This window comes from Taudactylus pleione, unplaced genomic scaffold (genome assembly GCF_031769625.1).
Source record: "Taudactylus pleione unplaced genomic scaffold, aTauple2 ptg000092l, whole genome shotgun sequence".
In the NCBI taxonomy this organism is placed as follows: Eukaryota; Metazoa; Chordata; class Amphibia; order Anura; family Myobatrachidae; genus Taudactylus; species Taudactylus pleione.
Genome location: NW_028284494.1, coordinates 15,950,162 through 15,968,566, shown reverse-complemented (window position 1 = coordinate 15,968,566; position 18,405 = coordinate 15,950,162).

Sequence of the window (18,405 nt, the reverse complement as noted above, 5' to 3'; positions counted from 1 at the left end):
TTAGTATAATGGCTATTGAATTAAGCAGCTATGTTGACAGGAACAGCAATTATAATAATAGTGTATTTATTTAATATAACCTTTGTGCCCCATAGGACGTTTCTCTGTGACACAGACATGATGGTAGCCATTTGGACAAATTATCAAGGTAAACTGTAGGATACATATGTTTGGCTTTACCAAGCTCTGCAGGAGGAGAATACATTGTTGGTGGGCCCCATAGCAAAACTTGGGTCAGGATCCACCAGGTAATGCTGGTTCTCAGTTCCGAGGACCCTGCTCTGCTCTTCTATGTTGGCATCTAATCTAAAGATCTACAGTAAAAAGGTAGACAATGTCTAGATAGACACCAGATGTTAGACATTCATTAGGTCGATTGGGACAAAAGGTCGACAGTGACAAAATGTTGACACACTAAAGGTCGACCTGTAATAAGGTTGACAGGTACAAATGGTCGACGTGGTGAAAGGGTTGATGTGAAAATGATCGACACAAAATTGGTCGACACGTTATTTTTTTCTGTTTTTAGGGTTAGGTTTAGGCACTCACTGGAGTGTTAATGTTAGGCATTTACCCCAACAGTTAGGGTTAGGCACTTACCACAGTGGTTAGGCACCAGGAGGGAGGGTTAGGCACTCCCGGAGAGTTAGGGTTAGGCACTAGAAGGGTCTGTTAGGGTCAGGCACTTACCCCGATAGTTAGTGTTAGACACCAGGAGGGAGGATTAGGGTTGTTGTTAAGGAGGTAGATGGTGCTAGTTATATGGTATCCAACAAGAGGTATCATTACTAGCTCCAGTGTCCAGACAATAATGTGGGGTCCTTTAGCAGGGACAACAAGGAACTTTATTTGGATATTTGCTTCCTGAACAGGTGTTATAATTTGGACATCATTTCTGTCCCTGGGGATTGGGTGATTCTCTATTTTTTAAATATATATTTTTATATTTTGCATGTTTGTGCATTGATACAGTGCTTCCATTGTACAATTCTTACTCTGTTGTCACTACACTGATATAGTGCATCCATACAACTATGGCCTTCATTCAGAGGCGGCCGTACGGTCTACGACCGCACGGCCACCTCGATGTTTGTTAAGTGCGCATGCGCACGAGGGAGCCGGCTCCTTCGTGCGCATGCGTGAGACCCGCTACGACCGACAGCGCCGGTCGTAGCGGGTCTCTTTCCAAAGGGGGCGAGCTGTCGATGTTGATTGACAGCTCACCCCGTTTGGAAGGCGGGCTGGGGGGGTGGCAGCCCAAACGGAGGCGTTCCCATGGGAACGCCTACCGTTTGGGGGAGGCCCCACTGACATCACTAGTGTTGTCAGTGGAGAGCTTCCGGCTCTGACAGAGCCAGAAGCTCTCCGGGGCTTACGACAAGTGAGACCCTACCCTAGGGTCTCATCGTAAGCCCCGATGGTCGCGATGGTCTATGACCATCGCGACCATCACCCTAGCGGTGGTTAGAGCTGTGGGTGTAAACCCACAGCCTAACGACTGAAACAGAGGCGGGCGGTCAGGATGCAAGCGGCCGCCCAGTTTCTGAGCGACCGCTTGCATCCTCCGACTGCCTCTGAATGAGGCCCTATATGTGTATTTTTACTTGTGCATTGATCATACTTGTTATTAAATTGTCATTTATGCTTATGTTTGTACTTTGAGCGCTGTTATTTTTCTATTTTAATCTTCCTGTATTGTGAGGACTGACCATCCTCTAATCTACACAGCAGCTCACTTTAATATTGGATCTTTACACCACTGGGCAATGCCTCATCAGTTACCACCAGGTACTGTTTCTTTCTTATTTTGACAACCAATTTATTATATTGAAATGGGAGCACAACCTATTTTGTTATATTTAACAAGGGTGTACAACTATTTTATAATATTAAACAAGAGGACACTACCTTTAGTTGCTCTGCCTCCCACAAAGTTTAACCCATGGTGGGCCCACATCCATCCAAAAATGTCTCTCTGCAAATTACAGTACCCCAGCCTTGCCTTTTGGTCCGAGCTCCTAGCTCTGGGCTCCGTCACGGAGTCTCTGTGATGTTGTAGCCCAGAAGTGCAGCCTGTAGCACACCATGAGGTCACAATGCAGATGACAAGTTGTAGTTAGTCAAATTCTTCACTTTGCCAGTAGTGCCCAGAACCCTAGATATGGGAAGTCCACATCGGCCATATAAGCCCAGCCAAGAAACCTGGCTAATCAGAATATATATATCGCAACACAGCCGTGGCTCTCCATGTAGGACAAGACTCAGTTTGACTTCAATGGAAACTTAGGGGTCTATTTACTAAGCAGTGTTAGGAGACAGAGTGAAAAGTGATAAGGTGCCAGCCAATCAGCTTCCAACTGCCATCTCACAGGCTGTGTTTGAAAAATGACAGTTGGGAGCTGATTGGCTGGCACCTTATCACTTTTCACTCTGTCTCCCAACACTGCTTAGTAACTAGACCCCTTAATCTGTTAGGATCCAAACCATACAAGGTATGATATAAAGTACATTTGGTTGGTATTAAAGGATAGAGAGCTAACATGCATGTTGAGAGAGAGGGTATAAGAAAACAGGAATTCCAATATATTTGCATCTCTCTCTCTCTCTCTCTCTCTCTCTCTCTCTCTCTCTCTCTCTCTCTCATGCATATATATATATATATATATATATATTTACCATTCATACCACTGATGACATGAGAATCTGTATCTATTTATCTAGAAGGCCATGTGCTGTTGACAGGTTTCTGACAAAATGCTCTGGACAGGAAGATAAATGAGTGAACAGTGAAAAGCAGTAGGTTGGAGAAAGTGCTCACAGTCCTGTAACTGCCATTCCCAATAAGAAACAGGGTAATTTATGAAGCTACAGAGCTGAATATTTAAAGGTGCTCTAAGGGGAAGAGAACGCACCATGTTTAAATCAATTTTTCTCCTACAGTATTTGTATTGCACCAAACAACCTAAACTTCATACATGGCTGAGAGATCAGACCATTATGGTGGACTTTCCACACAGTACCTTTAGCATCAACCAGGTGCGCTGTATACAGGAAAGTGCATGTTTTATGTACAGAATAGCAGGAGGGAGATAAGGGTCTGTTGCGTGTGTCTGGCATAAACTAAATGCAACCTCCATGTCTTAGGAACGTTGCTGCTTTGAATATGCTCGCAGTTGCGGCTTTCTTAGCGAGCGCAATTGCGCACAACTCTGCATAATGGGCAGTTGCGACCACAGGGCCTGATTCAGCAATGTACGCTACTCCGATATTTAAGCGATTATTGGTCGACGACACATGCCTCATGATCGCAATGCGCACACGCGCCAAGGTACCTTTGCGAACCCGCTTGTAGAGAAGATTTCTTCACAAAGTGATTGACAGTCAGGGACCATAACAGGGAGTGGTGGCAAAAAACGCTGGCGTGTCCCGGATGTTTTTGGGGCAGTGGCGGAACTTCCGGAGACAATGGAGTCATTTGCCGCCAGGCACCAGCCCTGAAGGGGGCACCTGGCTCCATTGTCACCCGGAGCTGCATGGAGAAGGAGCGCCGCTGATTGGCGCTCCACCTTCAGTGTAGTAACTACGGAGGGTGAAGGGGGTGTGGTCGCACCCCCTGCACCCTCCATTTGTCGGGCGCCCGCTGAGTGTGTTACCAGCGGGCGCCCGGCTCCTTCTCTCCCCCCGGCGGTAGCTCCCTGCTGAGCTCCGGCTTACGGGTCCCGCAGTGCACTATGTTCCAAGGAGCTTACGGGTCCCACAGTGCACTCCCATAGTTCCAAGGAGCGGGCGCCGGGGACGGACGGCAGCAGGCACTGGAGCGGGGTTTAAGGTAAGTATTTATTTATTTTTTGTATGTGTGTGTGCGTGCGCGTGGGGGGGCACTACAGGGGGATTACCACTGGGGGCATTACAGGAGTCTTACTACTGGGGGCATTACAGGGGGCTTACTACTGGGGTCTTATTACAGGGGGCATTACTGGGGGCACTACAGGGGGCTTACTACTGGGGACTTATTACAGGGGGCATTACTGGGGGCACTACAGAGAGCTTATTACAGGGGGCTTACTACAAGGGGCTTACTACAAGGGGCTTACTACTGGGGGCACTACAGGGGGCTTATTACAGAGGGCTTACTACTGGGGGCTTACTACTGAGGGCTTACTACTGGGGGCACTACAGGGGGCTTGTTACAGGGGCTTACTACTGGGGGCACTACAGGAGGCTTACTACTGGGGGCATTACAGGGGGCTTACTACTGGGGACACTACAGGGGGCATTACAGGCCTTACTACTGGGGGAATCATATGGGGGCACTACAGCAGCATTACTACTGGGGGCATCATATGGGGGCACTACAGGGGCCTTACTATTGGGGGCACCACAGGGGCCTTACTACTGGGGGCACTGCATAGGGGGACCACTACTGGAAGTACTGCATAGGCGGACAACTACTGGAGGCACTGCATAGGGGGACCATTACTGGGGGGCACTACATAGGCAGGCACTGCATAGGGGGACCACTACTGGGGGCAGGGTATAAAAGGAACTGCATAGGGGGGGCGGCGGCAGCTGGGGCTGGCACAGGAGCTGGGGGGGTGGTACATTTTAATTTGGGGGTGTGGGGGGGGCACCAACATTTATCTTGCCTCCAGGCACCTGGGATGAAGTTACGCCACTGTTTTGGGGCATGTCGTAGCCTGCGCCTGCGTTCCCGTATGCAGATAAAGAAGTTCCGTGAGCTCAGTTCAGGTGGCCATTCTGTATGGCCATAGAGCTACTCAGATCTGCGACGGCGGCTGTATATATATGCGCACTTCCTTGGATCTGCTAAGGCGGCGGCGGGGGGCATTTCAATCTGTTTCCAGACAACATTAGCATATGTTTGCACAGCAACCAGATGCAGGATTGCAGCACCCACTGTGCAATAAGACGCTAAGAAAGTTTGAAACACTGCAACAATGTGGATTCTAAATTGTAAGGACTATAAGCCAATGCTTAGTTAAACAGGTTGTGTTTAGGATATCTGACAGTATTTCAAAAGAAAAAAACCCAAGCATCCTAGCTCTGTCATTGTATCTTGGTACGGAGCAGTGCGTGTCTGTCTGCACCTATTAAGAGTCCAGCATAAACGGAGGATCAGAGAGTTCTGCATCCTGAACATTCCATGCCTCTGCTTATGTATAGTGGTTTGACAAAGCACGAAGCTTAAGCCTGTGTGGGGAAATCCCAGAGCTCGCAGGTGAAGCTTCTCTGACAACAAGTCAAAAATCATGGCGAGTAGCGTGCAATAACTTAAGCATGTAATGCTGCAATACGGTGCAGTGTTTTGTATTAAAATATTAATTCAGTCGATTTCTTTTTTTGTTTGCTAAGAATTCTAACCATCTGTTTTATTGTGTTTCTCTATGGGCTCCTTACTGTAGTCTCTTGTTGACAAAACAAGATCAAATTATATGTGTTTTTTTATGAGAATAAAAAGGGAAAACATGCCCAAAGTATACACAAGTTGTTCCTAGCAGCAGCAAATGCACATTCTTCCAGCAAAGTCACAGAGTGCGTCCCAGGTGCAAGTGATGGAGTATTTCTGCTTAAACATTTACAGTTAGGAGGCTATTTATGAAGAAGTGGTAACCCCCTTTTTTGGCAAAGCACCCCAGCCCTGTGGGCATGCTTACTTACTCTCCCCGGAAGGTCCGGGAGGTGACTCCCGATTTTTGGGGTTGTGAAATTTACCAAGCTCCAGAATGTGATGCTCTCCAGAGCTTGGTCCCAGTAGCCATGGCTGCCAACGACTTTGTTGGGCCCCGAAACTGGGCGGGGGCGTGGTCAACTCAGGGAGGTGTGGCCAGATCCCTCTCCTTATGAAAAAGAAAACATTTACGGTCGCGCACACTGGTGAGGGGGGGGGGGAAGGGGGGGCATTTTAGTTGGGGATACAAAAGAAGCCACTGATTGACAATATGCGGCAAAACTAAAATCTGTATCGTAGATTTTTAGCACAAAGTGAGCATGGCACATTAAGACGCATGGATGTACACCACGGTAGGACTTTGTATCGGTATTTGCATAAGTTTGCAGAACTGCGACCGCCAATAGACACAGCTGCGGGCCCACCTGCATCCACCTCTGACTCAGAAGCCTTGTTGCTTCATAGATATGTGACTTAGGGGTCTATGTACTAAGCAGTGATAAGTAACATAGTGAAAAGTGATAAATCTGTGATAAGTGCCAGCCAATCAGCTCCCAGCTGTCATTTTTCAAACACAGCCTGTGAGATGACAGTTGGAAGCTGATTGGCTGGCACCTTATCACAGACTTATCACTTTTCACTCTGTCACTTATCACTGCTTAGTACATAGACCCCTTATTGTGACTGGATAGGCAGAACATGGAAGGCGTTTGCAAGAGTGTTTAGATTTGAAGTGCTTAGTTTAAAGTGTAACTAGAATTTTTCAATTGAAGCCAGAGTTATTCAGGAGTTAAACAGGAGGAGAACAGATGGAGAAATTAACAAATCAACTATTCCTGCTATTAAGGACTGTTTTAATGTACCACCACACTTCCAACATGCCTATGGATTGTGCCTGTACCTGGATCCCCAATGCTGCTCACATCCCTCCTGACCTCCTCATGCAATCTGCTTATCCACTCCAACTATGCCATACCAAACGACGCAGCAAGATGACCCCTCTAATGGACCTTGGTTATGGCCCACAAATCTTGAGGCTTGGTGCAATTTTGATCAAATCATTGTCTTTTCCTCTTAAGTTTAAACTAACCTTTCCATAAATGTTATATTACTGTCACCCTTGTATCCAAGCAATCTGTGTCACCCCTGTCTGTCTGCCCCCTCCCCTTAGAATGTAAGCTTTCACGAGCAAGGCCCTCTTCCCTCATGTGCTTCTCCTCCACTTAATTATACTTTAATATACAACAGTACCCCACCCTTGGTTGCCGACACCATGCTGCTTATCTAAGTGTTATGCAGGAATGTATTAATCATGTACTTGTCCTGCATTGTTTGTACTGTTAATAACTGTTTTCTTGTGTGCTCATTTGATTATGTACATTGTAAGGCGCTGCGGAACCCTTGTGGCGCCATATAAATAAAGTATAATAATAATAATAATAATGGGCGACCTTCTCTACTATGAGTATAGAAAGAACATATTGATGTAATTGTCGCCCGTCTCTTTCCTGGTCACAGACTCATCGGTCAGGAATTGTATCTATTTCAGGTGCTAAAAGGCTGGTGCAGTGAAATACAAGGATATGGACGATGATTATGACAATAAGCAGCTTATCAATTAATATGTGTAGCTGATATATTATATGAATTTGCGACTGTCTATTCACGTCTCTTTATTAATATTTCCGTTTGGATTGGGGCATGCAGGGGAGCCGATGGGAGGGGCTGCTAATTACCCAGGCTTGGCATTATCTGAGGGGCACAACAGGGTGCAGGGGAGCTGTGGAGATGGAATGTCCCCCTCCATGGCACTGCAAAATTTATCCCATTCATTTTTTTATGTGGTGGTGTGACTACACCTCCCCCTCGTATCAACTGGGCCCTCAAAATATCTCTGGGGCCCAGGGGGCAGGAACGTAGACATTGATTTTTAAAGTTTTAATCAACAAATGTGACGGTATTTTATATTTAATTAGATTATATTTTAAAATGTGAATGTGATTATCATATTTATAAATACTGTCTAAATGATAATTCAGTACATCATGATTTTGTATACAAATATGGTAATGTGATTTAAACACTTAATAGTATTAACACTGTCAAACCTCCTTCGGCAAGCAAAAGGAGTCCGCAGTGCCGCACTGGGTGACACCAGTCCTAGTGACGCCACTACGCATCTCTATCTTATCCTTAGGTATACTTAAACAGACTTCCATGCTTCAAGTATGCCTGACACAAATAATACTGTATCTGAGCTGGAAACGCCTTTCGATACATGTGATTCATCATACCTATGTATATGTGCTAAATAACCCTTATGTGTTTAAACACTTAACTGGCACGGTCACATGAGATACGACTGCAGTCAGATGGGTTTTCTCTGGCAACTGTGCCCTCCTCCTCCGTTCCCCAGTTTTTAAAAGGAGATCATATGTGAACATGGGCAGAATTGATTTCCCTCTTGCTCATCCGGCCACTTGGCGGTCAGTTAGGCGTAATTTAAGCCATGAAGTGACCTGTGCTGGGGAGTTGCAGCGGATGGGATCTATGAGTTTTCCAATTTTGTCCTGGCCACACTATTATTGGTAATTTACGCTCTGTTTTACCTATACAGTATGTGCGGAAGAGCCATAAATAAATGATTGTTAAAGTGTCTTATGTATTTGCTATTTTATTGACGTCTGCGTTTTGCCTCTTATTAATAAAACAGCCTGAGCAATACTTACAGTACATCATCTGGACAGTGTGTTGTGTCTTTATTTCGGAATGTTTCATGAGAAAGGAATGGAAGAAAAGTAAAGGTGTTTCATGGTATAAGCTGAATCTAGTTCAATTGGGTCCAGGAATCAAGTAGGATACTGACAATGAGAGCCAAGGAGAGTGTGTACAGCACATTCGTCACAGTGTGCTTTTGTTTAGCATGAACAACAACCAATTTTGGTTATCACCCCCCCCCCCCTTCCCCTCACTTTCTTCTATTTTGTTTCTTTGCAGATAAATTATTTCATTTCCATTCAGGTCTGCAACACTTTAAGCATACTTACCGACATTGTAATAATCCTTTTCAGAACCAGCCCGGTTTTGGGGGCGGGGCAGGACTGTTCATGTAATTAGGCCCCACCCCTTTTTATGGGAAAGCCCTCAATTATTGTGGGTCCGCGAGGCAGGGGTGGGGCTAAATAACTCAGCCCCGCCCTCTCCTCACGGACCTGCAAATTCCCCATTAAATCTCTCCATCCTGCATACTGCAGGATTTGGGAGATATGCCTACACTTCCAAGGGCGCTGGGGGCTACCTGAAAAATCGTGAGTCTCCTGCGACTTACGGGAGTGTAGGCATGTACGACTGTAAGAGTTCCCTTAAAGTCCTTGAAACCTTAACAATTACCTGTCAACCCGATAAGAAATCAAAAGAGTATACTGTCCACCTTATACGACTCTTGAATACATAGAGCCTGATTCAGAGATGCTAATGCATTCGCAACTGCGATCTCTTATGGATCCCAGTTGCTAAAATATGCTAATGCCTTCCAAAGCATAGCCGAGCATAGGGACGCCCACTGCTGCCTTCGTTTCGTGAATACATCGTGAATATATCGGCATTGCGTCCATCACTGATTCAGGCCCATATGTTCCTACTCTGAATAAAAGTTCACTAACTCAGTTGCATAATTTGTAATCTACATTCTGGGACTGGTGCAGAATTGTGCGCAGAGATCTAACCGATTTCAGGCGGATCTCTTAGTGATGATGGCTTCTTCAACAAGTGGATGGATAGGGGCAGTATGGCCGCAGATGCACGAAACTGGGCAAATATTCATAATTCTTGCGTGCAAATCTGCATCAGCCCCTATGTTACCATCATCAGTTTCCTCTTTATTATGCACTGACCTGACATAGTCTAAACGGGTTGGATCCCGACAGGGTCAGAATTCCGACAGAAGGAGGTAAGTATACTCTCCTTTCCCTAACCCTCCCTTCCCACAGCCTAAACTGAACCCTCCCCCCTAGTGCCTAAACCTAACCTCCCACCCCCGCAGCCTATACCTAACCCTCCCCCCCTAGTGTCTAACCCTTCCCCTAGTGCCTAACCATAACCCTCCCCCTAACCCCAACACTTTCTGTAGGGATGCCGGAGCCAGGATTGTCACTTGCAGCGCCGGCATCCTGGGCGCCAGTATCCCGACAGCGGGGATAATAACTACATCCTGTCTATAACACATGACGGGGACTTATTCTTAGTACATCATGTTGACCTCGTTCTCTGGTGTCAAAATATAGGCAAAACTTTATAAAGTCAAGAGAACCTCACAAATGGGGACTTCTCAGCTTATCCCATAAATGTAACAGTTACATATCAAACCCTTGAATATATGTCCAATTTCTCAATGTTGGCTCTATACAAATTGTAAGGAGATAAGAAGGTCAAGACCAGAGAGCTCATTCTTAACATTTTATGGGGGGAACTTAGGGTTAGGCACCCGCGGGGAGGGTTAGTGTTAGGCATTCCCCAAGGAGGGCTAGAGTTAAGCTAGAGGATATGGAGGTTAGGGTTAGGCACCACTGGTGGGTGGTTAGAGTTAGGAACTGCCCCAGGAGGGTTAGGTTTAGGGTGTGGGAAGGGGGGGTTAGGTTTAAGCACCCCCGGGGGGGACAGGGTTAGGCACCCCTAAGGGAGGTTTACGGGGGGAGAGGGGAGGGTTAGTTTACTTATGAGCCCTAGTCGGGAACTTCATTGTTCGGCCTTCCACTGTCGGTATTTAGTCCGCCGGCATTAAACACGGTGGCATTACATACCGATTCCATTCAGATGAATGATTGCTTATCGCCATGAATTGCGGTGATAAAGAATCCTTCGTTTTTGGGGTAGACCACATAAATATGCCCCTAATACTTGAATGACATAAAAGGTGGTACAGCTGAAGTGAAGGTTGTGATTCAAATCTGTGCGATGGCCACGATGTGCCGTTCTGGTATGGCACCTTGCAGCCATCTGCATCGCTAGTTTTTCCTCGCATTTTGAGCATCGCACTCAGTGGCGTAACTAGGCTGACCGATATGTGCGCGGTCACTTAAAATGGGGCGTGTCAACATGACACACCCCTTTATTTTCACGCTGAACATTCCTATCCATATGCACCTTAACCCCAGTAGTACAGTACCCACAGTATGCAGTTGTGGTCCCTCTTTTGCAGGCCCATAGTAGTGCCACTTATACAGTATCCCCAGTAGTGGTCCCCCTTATACAGCCCCCAATTAGTTCCCCTTACTCAGTAGTGGTCCCCCCAAATGCAGTGCCCTATGTAGTGTTCCCCCTTATGCAGTGCCCCCAGTAGCAGTCCCCACAATGCAGTGCACCCAGTAGTGGTATCCCCTTATGCAGTGCCCTTTATATAGTGCCCCCAGTAGTAGTCCCCCCCTATGCAATGCCCTTTATATAGTGCCCCCAGCAGTAGTCCCTCCCATGCAGTTTTCCCAGTAGTGGTCCCCCTTATGCAGGCACCCAGTAGTGATCCCCCCTATCTAGTGCCCCCTGTAGTGGTCCCCGCAGTGCCCCTAGCAGTAAGCCCCTTATATAGTGCCCCCAGCAGTAGTCCCCCCCTCCCATGCAGTGCCCCCAGTAGTGGTCCCCCTGATGCAGGCCCCCAGTAGTGACCCCCCCTATCCAGTGGTCCCTGTAGTGGTCCTTCCTGTTTTTGCCCCCAGTTGTGGTCCCCCCAGTGCAGTGCCCCTAGTAGTAGGCCCCTTTTATAATGACCCCAATAGTAGTTCCCCCCCCCAAGTAGTGGTCCCCAGTTGAGGTTCCCCCTCCCGATTAAGTGCCCCCTGTAATAGTCCCCCCCAGTAGAGGTCCTCCCAATAATGGTGCCCCCAGTAATAGCCTCCCCCAGTAGAGGTCCTCCCAATAATGGTGCCCCCAGTAGTAGCCACCCCCCCCGTTGTGCCCCCACCCCAGTAGAGGTTCTCCCAGTGGTAGCCACCCCCCTCCCCTGTTGTGCCCCCAGTAGTGCTGACAGGTTTTTTTTAAAAAAATGTATAAAAACATACTTACCTGAATCCACGCTGCTGCTCCGGACCGCGACACCTCTCCCGCCGCTGCCCGCCAGTCCTCCCGGGCTGGCGCGCTCAGCATAATGGGAGAGACGTCATGATGTCATGACGTCTGTCCCATTACCCACTGCAGGAGCCGGACGGAAGTCCGGCTCTTGCAGTGGGTGCTGCAGCAGTCAATGAGAGTCTATCTGACTCTCATTGGCTGCTGTTTAACACACGCATCGCCACCAGCGCTGGTGGCGATGCGTGTGTTATGCACAGCCTGAGTCCGCCTCCTGGCGCTATTGGGCAAGCGCTCAGGGGGAGAGAACGGGCTCAGGTGTGCAGCACACCACCGGCGCTGGAAGCCTAGCGCCGGTCCTGTGTAAATGTGTAGCACTGACCGCACTCACTGCAGTCGGTGCTACACTGGTGGCTAACTAGGGCGGGCCGGACCGTGGCTGGCGGGGCCCACCCGCGCCGATGGTCCCACGGCGCCCGGGGCATGCACCCTGCTCGCCCTGCCCTAGTTACGCCACTGATCGCACTACATTGAATTGGCCTCTAAGCATTTAATTATATTGTAATATTGAACATTTTCTGTCCCATGCTTTTTGATATTTTTACATTGTACAAAAATGCTGGAGGGCGAGTGTGAGTGTTTTTTTTAAAACATTGACAGGATTTTCTCATAGACCCTAGAGCAGGCCTGGCCAACCTGTGGCTCTCCAGCTTTTGTGAAACTACAAGTCCCAGCATGCCTTGCCACAGTTTTGCTATTAGGGAATGCTAAAACTCTGGCAAGGCATGCTGGGACTTGTAGTTTCACAACAGCTGGAGAGCCACAGGTTGGCTAGGCCTGCCCTAGAGATTTAGGAGGCAAATGGGAATGTGGATGGATGGCTGATCTCAGCACACTGTGTATGCGCCAAACAAAACTCAGCTTCTGCGCATTAATCGGACCAGGCATACGGAGATCGCTAGTGTGTATGGATTGATCCATCCATCGACAGAGTACTCTTTCAGTGATATGAGTGGTAACTGGGCGGCAATCATTCACATGACCGGAACTGTTCCATCCCGCAGCGGCACCTGATCGCACCCTATTACATAAGCCCCATAGTGTATTAATATATAGACATGTTGTGTATTATAACTGGTGGAACAAATAGTGAAACTGAGTTTGGATATAGGGCCTGATTCAGACCCATTCGCTAGATGCGGTCGCTCGCTCCCAGCGTATGCAAATTCAGCTAAGTGCCGTCAAGGCAGGCGATTGCACGGAAAGGTATAAGCACGCCCACTATGTCTTGGCGAGTGATCACTTTGTGTTTATAGACTCCCAAAAGCCTGTCTTTAGCCGCCCACTAGCGAACGGCATCTCCAGGAAGTATATATAACCATCGGTACATCGGGAACCATTGAAACAGACAGCAGCGCTTGTAGTTGACTGTACCCTACTGCAAGCACTGCAAGCAGTTCTGTGTAAAAATCAACCAGGTGACATGTACTATGACGCTGCCTGTTAATTATGCACGCCTCTGAAACGGCGTTGAAACACTCAGGCACGCCTGCGTTCGCACTGCCACTCCCCCGTTATTAGTGTCCTTCCCCTGTTACCACCACAAACGGCCTCTCCTGTCACTCATTCCACTGGGCTGTCTTTGCTGGGCGAGCGAGTGCTTCCCGATCGCTCAAAATAGTTCACGCACGCTTACTGCGATGCATACGCATGCGCAAATGCATACATCGGCCGCATACGAGTGAGCGGCTGCTTGTGAACGGGTCTGAATCAGGCCCATAATGTGTGAAAAAACATGCACAATAGCGAGTCATGGATAGTGGAGGCATAATTTTATGTGTGGAATGCAATTAGCAGTGGGCTTTTCCGTGTGACTTCAACTGCTGAGTAAAGTGACCACAGCTATTCCCGCACCGGAGGGTGCAAGCAGAAATCCGCGTTAAATGCCGCAGGGTTAGTCCGGGGGCTTACCGCGGGCCGCTAAGTGAATAGCCCGGTCCTTTACCCGGGAGCTGAAGCCTGTTTACTTTCTCCTTATGTGTAGATTAGCACATGTCATGAATTATAATGAAGCTTATGTCTAGGTTCAAGGACACGGTATCAAATCTCAATAGTTTGTGTCCTCTAAATTCACTTTGTTCTCAGCCTTAAAGCTCTCCATTACAATGACAACCATTCAGATTTTTGGAAATAGGGAATAGTGGGCCTGATTCAGAGCCGCTCGTTTGTTCCGAGCGATGTTCGCACATCTGCGTATGCGTATGGGTTTTAGTACGCATGCGCGAACCAGTCAGTGCGGTCAAAAATCGTGTGCTCGCAAAATAGCGAATGCCTGCTAATTTGAGTGACAGAATGAGGCGTTTGTGGGTGGAAACAGGGGAAGGTGCTTGAAAACGGGGAGTGGAGATCCGAACGCAGGCGTGCCAAACGGTCAAAACGGGCGTTTAATGGGAGTGCATAATTAACAAAGCATTGACCACGTCACTTGGTTGTATTTTAGCCTGAACTGCTCGCATGATTGCGGTAGGAAAATCCAACCACAAGCACTGCGAGCAGTTCATACGCCTTTCGATTTACTCGATTAATCAAATAAATAGCGGAGATGACGTAGGATGCGAGCAGCTATTTTTCTAAATAATGAGCGCATGTTTTGTTCGCTCGTTCATACATAGAGGCGTCAACAGACCGCAAAGAGCGAGTGCTTAATTTAAATAGCCAGCCCCTTTTTCTGAACGAGCGTCCGCAAATAGCGTCCGGCTCTGAATCAGGCCCTGTGTTTACTAGGAAGGTTAGGATCCATTGAGCCGACTAGCTTTAAAAACATAAAGTGGTGTCCTTTTGTTCCCAGACCTACATAAAGCATAATACAGCATAATACATTAGCTTCTTGTCCTATACTCGGAAACATGTTAATATAGCCTACAATATACTCTGTATAATTGTGTTGTTTAATCCTATCTACCGCATTAATAACATTAATAGCTAATGGCTAATGGCCATCGATAGCTAACCCCTTATGGTGTTGTAGAATAGGAACAGTTACCTGGACATCTGCAGTATGTAACCGAATGTCCCTGGGACTGATCATGAGGAAAAGTGAAAATTAAAATGACCGAATATGTTCCTGATATGATTACATGATTTATGGCATTATATATATTTTTTTTAAATTCTCTTTTTTATTTTATTAAGAAAACAGAGTTAAACAGTTTCCATTCAATCTCGAAGAGAAAATAATCTGTTAACAAGACATTATATCAAGTCTCGACGCAGCGAGAGAATTGAACAATACTATATATAACAATATATCGAGTAGAAAATATTCAAAATAGAATTCACATCAAATTTCTGAACTGAAGAACAAGGGGAATTAAAAGAGGGAGAAGGGAGAGATAAAATAAGATAAATAAAAAAAAAAGAAGTAATTGACCTTAGAGGACATCTTCATAAATTGAAAAAACAAGGAATACATACATTCTATTCATATTGAATCAGTGTGCATCAACACATGTAGAAATAAAATTGGTGTATGTGCTCGTCGATTTGTAATCAAACCAAGGGTACCAGGTGGACAGGAAAACAGACCGTTTATCTATTGAAGATAAAAGAAGGTTCTCCATTGACATGTAGTAGTCTATTCTGGAAAACCATGTTTTGCGAGTAGGGGGAATTGATGATCTCCAAAGAATGGGTATTGACGCTCGAGCCGCGTTACTTAAGTGGCGTAAAAGTGATTTTTTTATATTGTGACAGCAGAGTAGGAGAGTGATTTAACAGCCAGAAGGCTGGATCTGTAGGGACAGATATTGCATGTAGGTCATTGGAGGTTGCAATGACATCCTTCCAGAAGGGCTCTATGAGAGGGCATGACCACCATATGTGTAGTAGAGATCCTACTGAGTCAAGGCATCTCCAACATTTAGCTGATATTGAAGGGTATATTGTATGTAGTAACAGAGGATGTCTGTACCAGCGCATTAGAACCTTATATTGGGTCTCTCTAGTTTGAATACATGCAGAGCTACTATGAGCTTTAAGAAATATGTTTTCCCAATCTTTTTCTGTTAGATTTAAATTAAGGTCTCTTTCCCAGGCTGAGGCGAAATGGAGTGGGGTCCGGGAGTTTTGATGTTGTAATAATTTATATATAGTGGATATTGTATGCCTAGGATTTGAAGGAGCCACACATGTCTTGTGTCAACTCCCTAGATATCAATGTGAGTCTAGAACCCGATTGGAGATAATGTCTGATCTCTAGAAACTTCCAGAAGTCTTTTTATGGGATATCCCATTTAGTCTTAATATCAGAGAACTGCTTCACACCAATGGAATTCACCAGCTGACCAACCCTAAAGAGCCCCTCAACCGCCCAGCCCGAAAAGTGTGACAAAGTCATACCAGGGGAAAATTCAGCATTGGCTAAAAATGAAGTTAAGGGACCGACTACCGAAGAAATGTCAGGTACGCGGCGTAAAACCCCCCAGACCGTAAGGGTCGGGGTGATTGTCGGGTGAGAATGAATAAGCTTCGGCAAAACCGGAAGCCATGGGAAAATTTCAGAATATTGCTGAACGTATACCCCCTCTAAACCCACCCACTGTTTATCTTCTCGGCTCCTGGTCCAGTCCAACACCCTATTTAAATGAGTCGCATAGTAGTAGTTTTTAATACAAGGAAGCTGAAACCCTCCTCTGCGAGTGGATCGCGTCATAATTAATCGTTTAATCCTGGGTCTCTTAGGGACCAGATAAATTGTTGAATCAGAAGCTGTATGGAGCTGAACCAGGAGTCGGGAACACCTATCGGCAACGTCTGAAGAACATACAACAACTTAGGGAGAGTATTCACCTTGACGACACCTATCCTACCCAGCCACAAGAGTTTTTTAAAGTGCCATCTACTAAAGTCTGCTCGTAGTACTTTAAGAAGCGAAGTGTAATTTAACGAGACAACTAAAGATAAATCCCGAGGCAATTTGATACCCAAATAAGTGATATGTGAGTTCTGCCATTGAAAGGGGAAAGAATGTTTCAACTTCACCATTTGTGAGGGAGAAGTTGATATATTGAGAGCGCATGATTTGGACATATTGATTTTAAAATCGGAAAGTGCATTATATAAGTCCAATTCCTGCATTAGATGAGGAAGGGAAGTCTCTGGATATGAGACCAACACCAGAATATCATCTGCAAACATAGCTAGTTTGTACTCCACATCACCCATCCAAAGGCCGGATATATGTTCATTGGCCCTGATTGATCTGACTAGCGCTTCTATGCAAAGAACAAAAATCAGAGGGGATAATGGGCAGCCCTGTCTCGTCCCATTGCTTATTGAGAAGGGGTCGGAGAGAGAGCCGTTAACACGGACCCTAGCAGTGGGCGTATTGTATAAGGCCATAATCCTATGCAATGCTAGAGAACCAAGCCCGATATGCTCAAGCACAGACCTCATAAAGTGCCATTTAACCCTATCAAGTGCCTTTTCGGCGTCGATGGAAAGCATAATAGTGGGAACCTGACCTTTGGAAGCGAAATGAATTAGGTTTAGAACTTTGTTGGTGTTATCCTTCGTCTCTCGGCCAAGTACAAATCCCACCTGGTCATTATATATTAATGAGGGGAGTAAGCCATTCAGTCTATTTGCCATTATTTTTGCAAATAATTTTATATCCACGTTTAAAAGGGAAATAGGTCTGTAACTGGAGCACACCGAGGGGTCCTTACCCTGCTTAGGGATCACAGTTATGTGAGCTTCTAAGGACTGGGGAGAAAAGTGAGTATCCACTGAGATACAATTGAAAGCCTTTAGAAGTCTGGGAGCCAAAATATCTTTAAATGTTTTATAATAAACTATCGTGTAACCATCTGGACCAGGGCTCTTGCCCGATGGCATTGATGAGATGGCATGTTCTAGTTCTTGGAGAGTAAAGGGCTTTTCAAGTTCTTCTCGATCAGAATGCAAAAGAGTGGGATATGTGACATTTGCCAGATATTCTTTAGCATTTAATAAGCAGTTGTATAATATTTTTTAAAACAAGATGTTATTTCGGGGGTCTTAAAATGAAGAGAGCCGGTTTCATCTTTCATGCAGCCAATAAATGAATTCGCCCTCTGAGACTGAAGCGCTTGAGCGAGCAAACGTCCCGGTTTGTTTCCCCATTGATAATATCTACGCTTGCATCTATGGAGAGAAAGCTGGGCATTATCAGAAAGCAGCTTCTTCAACTGATTTCTGGCCTCTGTCAGCTCAATATACTTTGGCCCAGACAGTGTGGATTTATGTGTGGACTCTAAAGAATGAATTAGCTGCAATAGGTTCGTTATGCGTTGCATTTTTTGTTTTTTCGTAAAGGAGCCTAGCTGAATGATCTTGCCTCACAAAACACACTTATGTGCTTCCCATAAAGTAATTTTAGAGACATCATCAGTATCGTTAATGGAGAAATAATCAATCAGGGTTTTGTTGATTTCGTCTCTACAAGTAATATCTTGCAATAACGATTCATTCAGGTGCCAGGTCCACTGACTAGGAGATTGATGTCGGGCCGACAGAGTCATTGATATGTGGGCGTGGTCTGATCAAGTAATTGAACCAATCGCTGCATCTAAAAGAAGTGGGAGGTGCCGGTGACTTAAGAACAAATAATCCAACCGTGT